General features: G+C 31.3%; 1 long non-coding RNA gene across 1 annotated transcript; it reads right to left on the bottom strand.

Moving 5' to 3' along the window:
* Nucleotides 1-311: 311 nt before the first annotated feature.
* Nucleotides 312-15,380, bottom strand: LOC134711332 (uncharacterized). The gene is made up of 5 exons (XR_010106166.1): nucleotides 15,357-15,380; nucleotides 8,248-8,307; nucleotides 7,485-7,639; nucleotides 5,229-5,304; nucleotides 312-1,414 (listed from the first exon to the last, which is right to left on the bottom strand). It is a non-coding gene; the product is annotated as an uncharacterized LOC134711332 (long non-coding RNA).
* Nucleotides 15,381-15,582: the final 202 nt, after the last annotated feature.

Genomic DNA, 15,582 nt, shown 5'->3' with positions numbered 1-15,582 from the left:
GAAATCCTTGTCTTGTAATTCTTGAGAAAAATGTGACGAAAATTTTCAACTTGGCTATCATGTGTAAAATCATACAAGTGTTGGGTAAACAGGAAGTTGTCAAGTGATCAATATGAAAACGCATCACACGGTATAGCTGACTTATATAAACCCTGAAACCAAATTTCAGAAATCCTTGTATTGTAGTTCCTGAGAAAAATGTGACGAAAATTTTCAACTTGGCTATCATGTGTCAAATCATACAAGTGTTCCGTAACCAGGAAATTGTCAAGTGATCAATATGAAAACGCATCACACGGTATAGCTGACTTATATAAATTCTGAAATTAAATTTCAGAAATCCTTGTGTTGTAGTTCCTGAGAAAAATGCGACGAAAAATATTCATGGGACAGAAGGACGGACGGACTGACGGACTGACAGACAGAGGTAAAACAGTATACCCCCCTTTTTTTTAAACGGAAAGCAGGGGTATAATTAAGACCCATGACCCAAGTTCAATAATTTAACTTCCCTCCCTGATACATTTTAATGGAATAACCCTCACAGAGAATATACAGCTAAAAAAAAACAAAAAAACATTTCATACGTGTGATATTGTTACGAAGACATACATTGAAATGTTTTACTTAAATATATGTAATTAATGTAAACACATGAATATTAAGTAAGTCAAGAGTATGGATAGTCATAGGAATGCACATAATAAGCGATACATTATTTTTTTTCTTTAATAAAAATGATATATAGTCAACATTATCATTAACACAATTTATGATGGAGTATGTGCTGTATAGATGTCTTATTTAGAATTTGAAATTTGTATGAAATGTTCTCAGACTTCAAAATAAATAATTATCACAAATGACAAAATCTTTTGAATCCCACAGAATAAAAAAAATTAGATTTGTTTTAGACTAATTAAAAAATTGGCAAACATGAATGTGTCCATTAAGTACAAGGATGCCCCACTCACACTATTATTTTATGTTCAGTGGACAGTGAAATGGGATCAAAAATCTAATTTGGCATTAAAGTTAGAAAGATAATATCATAGGGAATATGTGTTCTAAGTTGATTTCACTTCAACTTTATCAAAAAATACCTTGACCAAAAACTTTAACCTGGAGAGGGACAGACGGACAAAGGGGCGGACGAATGGACACATAGACCAGAAAACATAATGCCCCTCTACTATTGTAGTTGGGGCATAAACAATATTTAATGTGGTTAGATATTTGTTATTAAAGCTTCCTCTTATGAATAAATTTTACAAGATATATTTGTTTGTATAGCAGAGATAACAATGACTGCCAAAATTTAATGGTCATATACAAAAGAAATATTAAGTGTATTTCAAATATTAAATTCTTGCATATCTGTATCTTTCCTCTATCAATTTTCTTCTTAAATGACCTGAAAATAAAATCATTGTTTCATGGCTATTATAACATTTTTAATAAATAAAATGCAAAACAACCTGTTAGTGCTAAAATTGAGTTTTTCAATTTGAATTATCAATCTATTTTAAGGTCAGTGCTAAAATTGAGTTTTCAATTTGAATTATCAATCTAATTTAAGGTCAAGGAACAGTAAATGGACTATTATACCACTGTCCCAGATTAGGGGAGGGTTTGAATTCTGCTAACATGTTTAACCCCTCCACATTCTCTTTGTAGTTGCCTGTCCCAAGTCAGGTGCCTGTAATTCAGTGGTTGTCATTTGTTTATGTGTTACATACCGGTATTTGTTTTTTGTTCCGTGACCTTATTTATATTTGTTTTGCAACATCAAAACTGAAATTTATGTATCAACGTCATATAGTTTTAAAAAAAAAATCTATGGAGAAGAATTAGAGATTTGATGAATTTTAAGACAGATTTTGGATGATTTTTGCCGATTTTAAGGGCTTTCTATACAAATGTTCACTCATATTGAAAGATTTCAATCAGTAAATATTTCAAATGATAAATGAGATAAATGCATAACTTTTTCGGTTTCCACTAGAGCCAGAGTTCTATATATGCAAAATTTGACTGAAATCTGTGACATAGCCCATTTAATGTAACTTGACTTTAATAAAGATTTTTTTCACATCTCCCCTCTGACTATAGAATCCATCTGCAATAGAAAGTTAAATTTGCAAAAACTTATCTATGAAGAGTATACAAAAATAATGTTACCTAGATAGTAAAATGTAAAATTGAAAATGGGGATTTTTTTTAAAGAAACAACAACCTGACCAAAGAGCAGAAAGCAGCCAAAGGCCACCAATGGATCTTCAATACAACAAGAAAATCCCACAACCTGAAGCGTGCTCTTAATAGCTGTTTCTTAAACAAAAATATTTACTAGTTCAGTGATAATGGACGTCATACTTAACTTAACATTTGTTTTCGTTCCAATAATGAAATTTCATGTCATATCCAGAATAAACAGGTAGGCATTTCAATGTGTGGTTTATCATTAACATCTACATCATTAGGTCTCTGGTGGAGAATTGTCTCATTGGCAAACTTAACACCACATCTTTTCTTTTTGATACGTTTGTCTGTACCATACACATAGAACAAGGGTAAAACCTGGATTGGAGTAATATAGATTCTATCACAGGGTTTTTTGTGTTTTAATATCAACTTGAAATAGATTTTTTTTTATATAAAAACATAAAGGGCTGCTCTAGAAAATACTATGTCCCGTCCCCCAAGAAAACATATAAAGGCTGTTCCAGAAAATATTATGCCCCCTCCAGGGAAGGTTATTAAAAAAAAATATGTATTTAAGAAAAAAAATATGTGGGTGGTTGTATTATGCATTATACTTTCATATCAAAATAAAACTTTAATATGTATGATATCATTGTATTACAATTTCAGGATATATGTGATAATTAAAATGTTATGCTTCAACAAAATTAAAAACAAAGGTCAAATGTTAAAAATAGTGTTGTCTCGTACAAGACTTAGAATATATTTGTCAAAGTAGGAATTTAAAAATCTGTAAAATTTCAAAAATATTTTTTGATTGCTGTAGTTTTTAATTTATTTTGTGAAGAAGAATATTGTCAAGGTTAGAAACTTGCTTTTAAAAGGGATAACAGATATTATATGTGATGCACCAAAAACCCACCGGATGACAAGCTTGATTGTTTGTTGCTTTACGCCGTATTAGCACAGAAAGGCTATATCGTGGTGACCAGATGACAAGATAATTTTTACTTTGTTTGATATTTAGTTTCATGGTGTCCTTATACTTATGAAATGAACAAAGAAACTAAAAAAATGTGTAAGGGTTCCACGGAACCCAGTGTCTCGCCTACTTTTGCTGTAACTCCCAGGCTCAACAAAAATGAGGAAAAAAAAAATTCCTCTTGATACTATCTTTTGATTGTAAGAAGCTATTGTCCAAGTTTGGTAAAAATTTCAGGATAGTTTATGAATCGAATAAATGTTTTAAAAACTGTAACTGCAGACTGTATGTAATGTTAACTGGAAGAAAAACTAAGTCCATTTATAAGTAAAATACAGATACACTGGTACAAACCCAGGATAGTTAAAGAAAGTTATTAAAATTTCAAAAACTTTAACCACAGAGTGAATGTAATGTTTCCCCGCAGAAAAACTAAGTCCATTTATAGGTAAAAAACAGAATAAATGGAATTTTATTTTTGCAAACCATTTATAAATAAAATACAGAAAAAATAGAATTTTAATTTTACTATCTTATGATCATAAACAAGCTTCTGTCCAAGTTTGGTAGAAATCCAGTATAGTTTAAGAATGAAAATTTAATAACTTTCTTAAACCACAGAGTGAATTTTTGTGGACGCCGCCGCCGACGCTTGAAAGTAGGATCGCTTAGTCTTGCATTTTGGACTAAAGTCGAAGGCTCGACAAAAATGTGAGGTTGTCAGGTGTAGGACCTGTCTTGCATAAGTTAGTTATTCACATAAACACATACCTAATTCTGTCCCAAACAAAGAGAAACATTTAATACAGTTTCAAGTTTCATAAATTTTGACACCAGAAACTAGACCATTTTTCATATTTAAATTTTCATTACATCTATACAGGTGTCATATGTGGAGCAGGATCTGCCTACCCTTCTAGATCACCTCCTTTTTTTAATAGGGTCAGCTTTAGTGTTACATGTTTTATGCAATATTGGTTGTCTGTTGGTCTTTTAAATTTTTCTTTGGTACCTTTCGCTTCTCTTCTATTATAGCTTTTATTATAATATAAAGGGGGCTCGCAGGTCTGAATCAATTTTTTTTTTAAATATAGGATTTCGCTATTCTTTTCTATAAATAAACTTTATCCTAATCTTAAAAGAAAATTTAAATAAAAATATGGGGTTCCCGTTTATTTAAGCTCATAATCTGCATTTGAAAGAAGCATGTATTTCTGTTAAGGTACTTTTTTTTCTGTTGAACTAATAGGAGAAAAAAAGGTAAAATCAAAAGAAAAAAAGAAAGAAATAACAGAAATCGCTTAAATTTTTCAATAGTTTAGTATAAGTACAGTTCATTTGAAAACAATAATAAAAAATAAAGGTCACCGATGAGTTAAAAGTTTTTCAGTTTTTTTTTTTTTTAAATGACATTTTTTCACCAAGGGGAGATAATTTGGAGCATTTTCAATGATATAAACATTTTAAAAGTCATCTGGGGCCAAAACAAATTGGTTTTTTTTTGGTTGATTTTTGTACAATATCATAAAGTAACACTAAAAGTGTAATAAATAAAATTTGAAATGAAAAAAAAATGTTTCAATGTTTGCTGATGTATTTGTACCCTCAAGCCTCCTTAAAAGGAAAATGCAATAAAAAACCCAAAACAAATGGTTAAAATCAATCTTTAAGTGAAATGTCTCCTAAATATTACTGCAGTTTTCAAAATTTCTCTACCATTTTTAAGACAATAAACATAACCTGAATTTGCCCTTCTGTTCTATTTTTAACCATGCATGGCAACTATGATGGTTGGCATGCCAGGTCCTTGGACAAGATATCCGAATGATGATTGTATACCAGTTTGGTTATATTTAGCTCAGTAGTTTCAGATTAGATTTTTGTAAAAGTAACCAGACATTTACGACAGACTTCAAGTGATGAGAAAAGCTCACTTGACCCTTTGGGTCAGATGAGCTTAACTGAAATGATTCATCTATCAGCCAACACATATAGACAATGAAAACATTTGTATGAATTTAACACTTATTATAGATATTACCATATGGAGAAAATCCAAGCAACACTGACAGTCTTTAATGCATGTTTTGCTTGTCTAAATTACTATAACCATTCACCTAAAAATAACAAAGAAACAATAACATGATAGCAAATTAATTAAAGTTGATAAATAAAGAGAAAAATAAAAAGTAATAAATGTGGATTTCTTGAATTAAATAAGTCAGTTTCCAATGGGAAACTCTATGCAAGAATGTAAGCCATTACTTTTTCTAATTTAGTCTTTTACTACTCATGGTTGAAGGCATTACTTATTGTCCCTTCTACCCAAATCAATTGTGACTAGTTGTCACATTGGTAATCATGCCACATCTCTATCTTTTCAAACCTCTTTAGAAGTTCCTGTACATGTATAAAGTCTGTATCATATGAAAAAAAAACAAATATGAGTACAAATGTATATGTTGATCATATGTTGTTTTCTGAGCCCAGAAATTTAGAAATGATCCGGCAGGTAAACTTATTGATCCTTTAAATAAACTCATTTAAACAATTACCAAATCAAAACTGTAATTAGGTCTTTGAATTTTGATTTTATTGGAAATAATATTGATTTGTTATTATTTAATGAAAATCGAACTATAGTTATATACCTAATAATAAATACAGATTTATGGATCTTACAATCTGTCAATACCTGTATCTTGGCATTGCACAAGTTTTTGTTTTTCTCTGTTTATGACACCTGTTCACTAAATCCATTAGATGGTGCATGTGTATTGATTGACAAATCAGTCTAAGATGCATGATTCTTTTTATAAGTTGTTATTGGCTTTGAACTAACTAGCTGTCAGTAACTGTAAACATTTGTTTTTCACTCATTTTTTTGTACATTAATTAGGCAGGTTTTTTCTATTTTTTTGTTGGGATGTACAAGTACCCATCCATGTCAACTTTCTGTTTTTTGATAGATGTATTTCTATTTGTATCCATGAGCTGAGTTAATTTTTTTTCAACTGTGTTATTATGTTGTATTGTTTAACCACTTTTCCAGGTTAGGGGAAGGGTTAGTGCCTTCAAACTAGTTTAACCCTTCACAATCAAATGTGCCTGTCACATGTCAGGAACCTGTAGTGGATTTTTGCTGCTGTGACTGTGTTACATATATTTTTTTACATAAATTAAGCCATTATTTTTCTCGTTTGAATTGTTTTACATTTTTTGTTTTGAGGATTTTTATAGCTGCCTATGTGGTGTTGGTTTTGTTCTTTGTTGAAGGCTTACGGTGACATATAGTTGTTAATTCTGTGTCATTTTAAGCCCGACAAAGTTTTAAAAGTTTTGCTTAATATCTTTATTTCAAATTATTTAAATAACTTCTGTACAGTTGTAAGACATAAAAGTGTCCTGTGAAAAAGTGTCCATGTGGACAATTTTTCATAGATTTTTGGTATTTAATAATGTCCATTGCCATGAAATATTGTCCCTCAAGTGGACAGATTTTTACTGCAAAAGTTATGAAATAGTGTCCAACTACAGGACAAGTTGTCATAGAAGTGGCTATTAAATTGTGACCTCCAAGGGAAGTAATACAAAGGTCATTAACAAGTTTTATTACACTTGAATATTAATAAAAATCCAAAGGATTGATTGACATTGATTAATATACAAATGTTAACAAAAAAATAAGGATGAAAGTGAATAGAGAGAACTTAAAGTTTTAAGAAATACCAAGCTAACGATAATGACAATGAAAGAAGAACAAAAAGGAAGAAGAGTGTAAAGTATAACATCAAATGTGAAGAACTTTACTATATTTATTATGAGATTTACAGAGAAGAAGGCAATAGAAATTATAGAATTTTGGTATTAAACACTGTCCATTGCCATGGAATGCTGTCCCCTAAGTATACAGCATTTTTCAGCAACAAAGATAATTATGAGTGCCAATGAGACAACTCTCTGTTAAGGTTACAATGTATTAAAGTTAGCAATTATTGGTTAAAAAATGTCTAGTAATAACAAGGCAATAGACATCATTTAATATTTTGATCATACCAAAAAAATGTCCTGATGGACATAATGTCCTGAAAATAGTGTCCACCTGTACAAAATTATAGTATTAAATAATGTCCATGTTCATAGCATTTTTCATTGATGAGGACATATTTTCATAGGAAATTGTGTCCAGGACACATTTAAATAAGTAAATTTTGTCCATGTATTTACTATGAAATAAAGTCCTGTGGACATCATTTCATGGGAGACAATATTAAATCCTACACAGTATGTGGGTTACCATAAAACATCGTCTCATATGTGAATTGTTGGTGTTCTATTGTTATTCTTTGTCAAATTGTCTGTGAATTGGTCATACAGTGTCATACAGTATTGCTGCCAGATGGGACAGTATCTTGCTCTTTACTTCATCAAAAACTTTAAGGGCATCTGTACCTAAAAAATAAACATTTTCATGTATGTGAATAGTTATCTAACTTTCAATAGTTTAGAGGGATTTTTTAGTTTTTTACCCAAATCATTACAATATTATCTTTGAAAAAAGCAATTTTAGTACACAATGTACTACTGGAATTTATTCAAGAAATAAATAAGAAACAGTCAGAAACAATCTGTCAACACCTTATGGTGTTTATACATATATCTCAACTTGTTCGATGTGCTCCTGTATACTAGTACATATACATGTATTGTAACAATACATTTGATTTTAATGAAAGAAATTTTAATCTCTGAATTACTGAAAATTGTTACACCAAAGTTCAAGATATCACAAACAAGTCAAAACATTTACAAAATGTTATCATTGAACAAGGACATCATTCGTAATTAAAGATCAACATGTAGACATCTTATACTTTCAGGTATTTCACATCCAATATTTTATGGCAATATTCTGTACCAAGCAATGAACTTGAACAAGGAGGATCTGAATTAAGGTCATTTCCTGAAAATTTGGAAGCAAGCTGGAGTCCAGATGTAGGTTTTGTATCCTGTTTAATTATTTCTGATGACCTGAACACCTTTCATTAATTTCCTTTTACCTCTTTCATATGTAACATGGGCATAATGTCTGCCTCTTTTCCTAACCAAAGGCATTTTATCTAAAAATAAAAAAAACAGACATGAATTCATCATACTTTACAGACAGGACTTCCTAAGTAGGGAAAAAAGCTATTGAAAATGACATGTTGCAATATTTTTTTTTGCAGTTCTGGGTCTAGATAATTTAATTTTAGCGCATCTTGAATTAATTAGCCCACAGTGTCACAGTCACATCGAACATTTATAAAGATAAAACATGGTCCATTGAATTGGAAAAGTGCAAATTAAAAGCTGATGCTTATAAAACACTACTTAAATGACAGATTCTAATGAATATATAAGGGGCAATAGCCTAAATTTCTGTTACCCTGATGATAATTTCAGGGCAGGTAGACCTTGACCTAACTCCTTCTCTCATTTGCTCTAAATGCTTTAGTTTTTGAAATAAATAATTATTCTGATTTGCTCTAAATGCTTTAGTTTTTGAAATAACTAATTATTTAGCCAAAAACTGCATTCTACCCTATATTCTATTTTTAGCCAAGGTGGTCATGTTTTTCGGGAAAACAGAAAATAAAACATAAACTTTATTGGAGATACCCTAATTATAATTCACCTCAAGTTTGGTTGAAATTTGGTATTAATATTGATTTTGTTATCAGTAAACTAAAAGCAAACTAACATTTTTGTTATATACATACACACATTCATGGATTTTACAATCTGTTAATTGATACCCGTATCTTGGCATTGCACAAGGTCATGTTTTTCTCTGACTGTTTATGACGTCTTTACACTAAATCCATTTGATGTTGATGTTTTAGGTGCATGATTTTTTTTATTATAGCGAACCAAATGAAAGTTTTCCAGAGTCGTCTGCTCTTTACCAAGGTATTTAAACTTTTGCAAGTTTACCTGTCCCATTGAATCAATACAATAGGTTTTAAAATTGTTCTCTGTGTAGTTTATTCACTTGGACATTTAAATTTCTTCTAGGAGAAATCTATCACTCCTTGATTAATTTGCCTGACCAAAAAAATATCTTCTTTGTTGATTGAAATACATGTATAAACTCACCTTAACTGCATGTGATACAATATTTATTCAGTATCAATAATATATTTTCCATCTGTTCAATATAACTTTATAATATAATATAAATTAAGCACTGATTTAATTATAAAAAGTTTATTTCTGATTTTTTTTAAGTACTGCATGCTATTATGTTTCAAAGAATCTGCATGTTTTTCATGGTTCTTCAGTTATAAAGAATACATTTATGAAGACCTTTATTTAAACATTATCATTTTAAGTTTTTATTTGTGAACAGACTATAAAAAATAGCAAATTTTAATAGGTAAAATGTTGAAAATTGATCATCAGAAATCAACTTTTAATTTTTAAATCAGTGTTTATATCAGACAAATTGAAAATGTCTTATTGATTGAATAAATACAACATCACATGCAGTTTAATAATTACTTATTTGTACATGTATTTCCATCATTTTTTTGTTCAGGTAAATTAATCAGTGAGTGATAGATTTCTCTTGCAAGAAATTTAAAGGTCCCATTGAATAAACTAAACAGAGAACAATACCTGTTGTATTTGTTTAATGGGACAATAGAACTTACAAAAGTTTAAATCGACAGGTAACTTGCAGGTGAATCTGTGGAAAACTATGATAGGCTTCGCAATAAGTGTTATTGGCTTTGAACTAGCTGTCAGTAACTGAGAGTACTCACAGATCTGTACTAATGGTCTTTTTGTTGTTTGGATGTATAAGTGCCCAGCCACTTTCACTCTGTTTTTGTTAGATATACTTCTATTTGTATCCATCTGATGAGTTTTTAAAGCCTTTTTCAACTGATTTTTATAGTTCGTTTCAATGTTGTACTATTGCACCACTGTTCCATGTTAGAGAGGGTTGGGATCCGGCTAACATGTTTAACACTGTCACATTATGTATGTATGTGCCTTTCCCAAGTCAGGAGCCTGCAATTCAGTAGTTGTTGTTTGTTGCTGTGTTACATATTTGTTATATGTTCATTTACTTGTAAATTAATTAGGCCGTTAGTTTTCTCGTGTGAATTGTTTTACATTTGACATTTCTGGGCCTTTTATAGCTGACTATATACTAGCGTTTATTATCACTGAACTAGTATATATTTGTTTAGGGGCCAGCTGAAGGACGAATCCGGGTGTGGGGATTTCTCGCTACATTGAAGACCTGTTGTTTATCTTCTGCTGTTTTTTTTTTTTATAGTCGGGTGGTTGTCTCTTTGACACATTCCCCATTTCCATTCTCAATTTTATGTAGTATTGAGTTTGCTCAATGTTGAAGGCTGTACAGTGACCTATAGTTGTTTATTTCTGTGTCATTTGATCTTTTGAGAAGAGCTGTCACATTGGAAATTATACCACATCTTCTATTTTATATTATGATGAACAAATTGTGCAAAATTGTCTTTAAAGGGAAATAACTCCTTAAAGTGGTCAATTGAAAGTTTTGGTCTTTTAATTTTGCTGAACATATTTGCTGTTTACAGTCTTTATCTATATAAATAATAATCTAGAAAATAACCAAAAACAGCAATTTTTCCAAAATTTACTTTATAAATGTAGTGTCAGCAACACAAAAATGGGTTGTTCTATTCATCTGAAAATTTCAGGGTTGATAAATCTTATTTGCTCTTAATGCTTCAGTTTTTATAAGTATAAGACAAAAACTGCATTTTTACCTATGTTCTATTTAATTTTTAGCCATGGTGGCCATAGTTTTTTTTACGAAACACAAAATAAAACAATAAGGATCATTTTGAATAAGTTTGCCTGCAACTTGTTCAGTAGTTTCAGGGAAGAACATTTTTCAAAGCTCAAAAACATAATAAACAAATTGTTTAAAATTGCCTTTAAAGGCCAATAACTCCTTAAGGGATAAATTTGGTCATTTATACATAATTGACTTATTTGTAGATCTTACTTTGCTGAACATTTTTGCTGTGCACAATCGTTATCTATAATAATAGTCAAGAAAATAACCAACAATTGCAAATGTTCCCTAAAATCTAATACATTGTACTAATATATTGGCAGCAACCCAACAATCAGTTGACAGGTTTGTCTGAAAATTTCAGGGCTGATACATAGATGTAAAGCTAATCAAAAATTTTAGGCCATGACAGATTTGCTCTTACCCAGTCAGCAGACTAACAGTGGGCCAACGTTGGCAAATGGTCGGCCCGTTGGTCGACCGTTGGTGTTGGCTTCACAACATTGGCCCAACGTTGGCAAATTGTCGGTCCGTTGGTCGCAAGTTTATGTTGGCTGCACAACATTGGCCCAACGTTGGCAAATTGTCGGTCCGTTGGTCGCAATTTTATGTTGGCTGCACAACATTGGCCCAACGTTGGCAAATTGTCGGTACATTGGTCGCACGTTGGTGTCGGCTGCACAACATTGGCCCAACGTTGGTCTGTTGTTGTAAATTCATATTATTATCTCATGTTGGTTATAAATAATCGGGCAAATGTTGGCATTATGTTAGTAGCAACATAGGGCCGATATGAAATTTTGTTAATGGAATTGATTATATAATATTTTACGCTTTATTTCTCTTGGGAGGCGGATAATTTCGATTGCAGCAGGCTTTATGAAAAGTTAATGTTATACTGAAAGTGTTTATCAACTGAAATTACATTTACAACTCTATGTTGGGCCAATGCTGGCCCAACGTTGCGTGATCATATATTATACTATATATATAAGTCAGGTAAAATTTATACTGGAATATCATTACTTACTGTAATAAAAAAAAAATGTATATCTTAAACATAGATTGCCTGGTTAAAAATTAAAATTTATTGCAATCATTATTTATAATAACTTTATTCATTAAACTTTGTGAAACATAATAATAGCAATTATATGCAGAGTGATATTTGATACAGCCAGTCTGTTAATCAAGCCCATTCTGATAAGGTTGACCATATGTTCGACAAATTTCAAAGATAGTTGCTATGGTAATTAAGTTTATAGGAAATCTGAATGTAATGGGATGGTCACTTTTGTGATTATTTCCTGTTGTGTATTTGTAAGAAAGCAGTGATACGAAGAAAACAAAAAGAGAAAATCATGTCATCTGGGATTCAAAGAGAAAGATAGTAACATGTAAGTTATAACTTTAAAAAATCTGATATATATACGAGTCAGAATGACAAATACAATATGATTTTTTAATCTGAGGGATGTTGTTAAAAATCAAAACATATATTAATTTCTATCATTTTATAATGCTGATCTTGAAGTTTATACGTTTTGGGCGAAATATTTTCTAGATTTTAAATCATTTCAATCCTATTAATTATCATGAAATATTTGCCACTGAACATTAGTATCTTCAAACAAATGGTAAATTATATAAATCTATAACCACAACATGTATGATCATTACTGAAGTTAATGGAATAAAATTGTTTTAAGATGTACCTTATTCCGTAATGTTTCAAAAATGTGGTATAATGATTGCTACTTCATTAAAATATAAATGAATTTGTTAGTTTTATTGTATTTCTAAATCGCATGCAAACAGATACGATATATTTGTGAAACCTGATCATATACACACTTGAACGTGTCACAGTGTTTTTATATATCAAATATATAACTGTTCATTAATACACATCTAAATTATTCTTTATATATCATGTTTATTACGAATATACAAAGTATGATACCGAATTCTGAAATGATAGTAAATAAGGGTTTGTTATACCCACAAATCCGTCTAATACTAATGAATTTCTGACCATTAGACAAATAACCAATATAAAAAAATGGTTATTTAAGATTTAATTTGTATTAAATAGTGTTTAAACTATTTAGAATATACATTAATTTATATTACATATCTAGAAGGGAGATTACGCACGCATGCATTAGACAAATACGCAATTCAAGTTTACTTATAACTTTATTACAGATTCGGTTAGAAAAAAAACATAGCTGCAAAGAGTCTTCGGATAAGGAGATAGATGAGGCAGCTAAAGATTGGCGGCGCTTAAGCCTTGACAGAGAAGGTGGCAAGAAACAGAGAAGGGAAAAGCGAATAACATATATAAATAATAATGACACTGTTGAAGTTCAAATTGAGGAGGACACTACTCGTGGTGACGACCAATGATATCAAATTTAAAATAAATAAAGTTTCATCTTCTGAATTATTTAATTTTCATTCTGGATCTGGAAACAATACAACTAAAATTACATCTCTGAAAAACTATTTGTATGATCGCCTAACAATAAGCCATATGTCATTTGTTCTGTTAAAGAAATAAATGAAATTGATATGAAAAAAGAAGATGTGGTATGATTGCTAATGAGACAACTCTTTACAAGACAGCAAATGACACAGAGTTTATCTGGTCGATCCAGCAAACATTGCAAAAGAAATCTTGGCGTCACACAATAAATAAAATTAAAGAGGCAAAGTTCATGAAAAAAACAAGGACAGTAACAACAATGGGTAATACAAAAATACAGAATTGCTACCTTAAACTTTTTCAGTTTGGAACACAATAAAAAAAGATCAAAGTTCTCCGGAGTATTTATCATATACAGCTCCTCATGCAGCATCCATTGTAATTTGGTTGAAACAATAGACCAACGTATTGCCAACATAAAAATGAGAAATACCTACCTTGGACCAACATAGTGCCAACATGATAAGAGAAGATATTTCTACGTTGGTCCAACGTTGTGCCAACATGGATTTCGTTTTTCATACAATGGGCCAACGTTGGCTCTATGTATTGCATATAACCGTACAACGTTGGGCCAACATGAAGCCATCATGTTGGGCCAACGTAGGCCCACTTTGCACTTATACGTTGGGCCAACGTTGAAATACAACGATGGGCCAATGCAATGATATACGTTGTGCCAATGTTGGGCCAACATACTCATGTTGTCTGGGTAATGCCTTAGTTTTCAGATATAATCCAAAATCTACACATGTTTAACCCCGCCACATTATTAATGTATTTGTCTGTCCCAAGTCAGGAGCCTGTAATTCAGTGGTTGTCGTTTGTTTATGTTTTACATATTTGTTTTTTTCTTTCATTTTTTAACATAAATAAGGCCTTTTGTTTTCTCTTTTGAATTATTTTACATGGTCTTATCAGGGCCTTTTATAGCTGACTATGCGGTATGGGCTTTGTTCATTGTTGAAGGCCATTCGGTGACCTATAGTTGTTAATTTCTGTGTCATTTTGGTCTTTCGTGGATAGTTGTCAAATTGGCAATCATACCACATCTTCTTATTATATTGTACAGTGATTTGAAGTTTTCCACTGAGAATAGGCGGAGACAATGTGACCTGATTGCCTGCGGACTAGTCCAAATAATTATAACGTCTTGAAAGGCTATTATAATTTTTTCTTTGACGCCTTACTTCACTACCCACGGACTATATATATAACACAGCTTGCAGACTTCCTCTAGTAATGGACTTCTGGTATCATATACTCAGGTGTGTAGCCTAAATTACCCTTATTAATAATACAATCTTAAAAGATATCATGAATATACATATGTATCAGTGGTGGATCCAGAGGTTGGAATCTCCCCCCCCCCCCCCCCTTTTTGATGATCAATGCATTTGAATGGGGGACGTATATTTGTACAATGCTTAAAATTGGTTAATTGATAACCCCAAACTTCCTTCAACAACATGCATGACAGCTGACAGATCCAATGCCATAAGTCATGTACAATAAAACAATATCATATCTCTCTACAATCGGAAGTTTAAGAGTACACCATTTGTAAAGGGTATCAGTAACGAGAATCAGTACCAATTTTCGAAGGGCAGCGAGCTCTCACATATAAGGGACTATTAGCCTATTGGTCCACAAAAAAAATATACACAGAACGCAAGAATTTGTATAGTTAGTAACTATACAAATCCTTGCACGTTGCTCGAGCTTTTTACCGATTTCACGGAACTATATCCCCACTATGCAGACTAAGCAATCTCGATCATCAAGGTGTTATTGTCGACTGAATTCTAATTTATAGTATAATTTATATAATTTATAACTGTATTCACTATTTATCTGTTTTTTCCTGTCAATATACTGTCATTACTGGTCTTCGTGATAATGGCGACAGGCTTGCTCAGCTTTCCTTATAAAACCATATAAAAGTTAAAACGGATGCGGTAACGTCTTACAGTTATGCTGGGGAAGTACGGATTATGACACTTATTATTGCTTCTATAAGACATTTGTTAGACCGTATGGTCCCACGGTCTTAATTTGTTAGTTATATAAGAA

The sequence above is a fragment of the Mytilus trossulus genome, chromosome 3 (assembly GCF_036588685.1).
Source record: "Mytilus trossulus isolate FHL-02 chromosome 3, PNRI_Mtr1.1.1.hap1, whole genome shotgun sequence".
NCBI lineage: Eukaryota > Metazoa > Mollusca > Bivalvia > Mytilida > Mytilidae > Mytilus > Mytilus trossulus.
Note: the sequence above shows the minus strand (reverse complement) of the source record. Positions and strands in the feature narration are given on the sequence as shown.